Raw genomic sequence first — 2,500 nt, 5'->3', positions numbered from 1 at the left:
AGTCACATAGTTAGCATGCTAGCATGTTAGCATGCTAGTTAGCATTTTTAGCAAAACTGTTACAAATTATTAGCTAGGTTAGCTAAGTAACATGGTTAGCATAATTAGCATGCTAGCATGTTAGCATGCTAATTAGCATAGTTACCATAACTACTAAAAATGATTAGCTAAGTTAGCTAAGTAACATGGTTAGCATAGTTAGCATGCTAACATGTTAACATGCTAGTTAGCATTTTTAGCAAAACTGTTAAAAATGATTAGCTAAGTTAGCTAAGTAACATGGTTAGCATAGTTAACATGTTAACATGCTAGTTAGCATTTTTAGCAAAACTGCTAAAAATGATTAGCTAGGTTAGCTAAGTAACATGGTTAGCATAGTTAGCATGCTATCATGTTAGCATGCTAGTTAACATTTTTAGCAAAACTGTTAAAATGATTAGCTAGGTTAGCTAAGTAACATGGTTAACATAGTTAGCATGCTAATATATTAGCATGTTAATTAGCATAGTTAGCATAACTGCTAAAAATGATTAGCTAAGTTAGCTAAGTCACATGGTTAATATAGTTAGCATTGCTAACATAGTTAGCATGTTTAACAAAACTGCTAGAAAATGTTAGTTAAGTTAGCTAAGTAGCATGGTTTACATGTTAGCATTGCTAGCACTGCTATAAAACATTAGCTAAGTAGCATGGTTAGCAGAATTAAAAATCTTAGCATAGGGGGGGATGATTTTGAATAAGTTTGTAACCCAACCCCCCCCAAAAAAAAAATGAACGAACGATTCATAGCCTAGTAATGTCATGGCTAATAATACCCTATATTATTTTTGCCACCTTTGTAACATTTTCGTTTTAGTTTACCGTGGTGTATGACTTTAAACAGCGAGTGTGCTTGGTATGATGATCAGCTCCTCTAATGCAGGGTAGGACTACGTTTTGACAAGCATACAAATTCACCTTGTTCTTGCCCCATCTGAAATGACTTCTACTTTTGCTGCCTCCATCCTTTCTGTATTTGTTGTGTAAAAAAACGTTGTATATGATGGCACTGAAGTCTTAAGTTAGTGAATTGTCTAACAGTGTTAGTTGGTAACCAAATAGCCTACACATTGCGCTACACGCTGCGTAGGCTACGTGCATTCTCTCTCCTGCTGATTTGCGTTCAGTAGCCAAGTGCGTAATATTGCAAAAGTTGAAAAAATAAATGTGTTTATTGTAGCCTACAGAAAATAAATAGCCTATCATACTGTCAGTTAATTGCCTACAGTGCAGTGAAGAGTTTGGAGAGTAAAGTTATAGGGCAACTTGAAGTTTTATGAAAATAATTTACCAACCAGAACATAAAGACCATGAAGCTTCTATTTCTTGCAGCTGTTAAAACACCTGCTAGATAGTTTAAATACCCACCAACATTCTTTTTTGCAGTACAGATTATTTCTAAAAGTGATTTGTCTACTACTGGCTGATTTATCAAACGAGCTTTCTCGTTCGTCCTCCGCAAACTACAGGTGTTTCGGTAGAGAGACATTGAATAAGTGATGCCAAGCAATTTCTGTAACACTTTTTGTGACATTCAGCAAATATCTCCTCATTTAATGTAGGTTCCTTCGGACAATAGGCCTACGTTCTACTTTACGTGCAGTTGCCCTCCATCTCAGTTGCATCAGTTTTCTAATTTTGAAGGTTCTAAAACATTATTATGCTTCACTGAATCCTTCTCGTTTTCTTTCATTTGTCCAGCTAACTTTTCCATTGAACCTAGCCATTTATGATGGATTACACACTCGACATTCTGAAATGTCCTGCACGATCAAGGCCAAATTAAGTTATCACGCAGCCACTGTGTCAGCAGCATCAGTGCTGACGGTGACGGTGCGTTTCTGATGTCAGATTATTATGTAGGCTAGCCTAGACTGTTCTCACGTTGCAGCGCTTTACTTATATAAAGTAGCATTAATCAATATGAGGGGCAGAGGGGGATAACTGTTGTCCCCCCCGACGATAAATTTAGCAGAGGTAAATAGTTAGCTTTTTTAGCAAAACTGCTAGAAAACATTAAATAAGTAGCATGGTTAACATAGTTAGTATGTTAGCATTGTTAGCATAGTTAACATTTTTAGCAAAACTGCTAGAAAACATTAGCTAAGTTAGCTAAGTAGCATAACTGCTAGCAAACATTAGAGCCATTCCAACTTTTAGTTATTGTCAAATATCTACCTATACACAGCCATTAAACTATTTGAATATCAACATTCATTAAACTTTCAGTCTGTCAACAATTTTTAAACTATTTACATTCAACTTTTAAACAGTCTACTCTTAAGCTATCTATCTATTAAACTAGCTGTCTATCAACAACTTTTAAACTATTTACATTCAACTTTTAAACGGTCTACTTGTACACTATCATTAAACTATCTATCTATATTAAACTAGCTGTCTATCAACAACTTTTAAACTATCTACATTCAACGGTCTACTTTTAAACTATCAACTAAGC

General features: G+C 35.0%; 1 protein-coding gene across 1 annotated transcript in view; it reads left to right on the top strand.

Annotated features, from left to right (window-relative positions):
- Positions 1 to 2,500, top strand: part of hip1rb (huntingtin interacting protein 1 related b) — a 35,046-nt gene that overhangs the window by 23,049 nt on the left and 9,497 nt on the right. The gene's annotated exons all lie outside the window — the stretch shown is intronic.

Source organism: Alosa pseudoharengus, unplaced genomic scaffold, assembly GCF_046254945.1.
Source record: "Alosa pseudoharengus isolate Yale_2024_CS ecotype anadromous, Long Island Sound unplaced genomic scaffold, YU_APseudo_1.1 YU_APseudo_1.1_scf_6, whole genome shotgun sequence".
NCBI classification, from domain to species: Eukaryota; Metazoa; Chordata; class Actinopteri; order Clupeiformes; family Clupeidae; genus Alosa; species Alosa pseudoharengus.
Note: the sequence above shows the minus strand (reverse complement) of the source record. Positions and strands in the feature narration are given on the sequence as shown.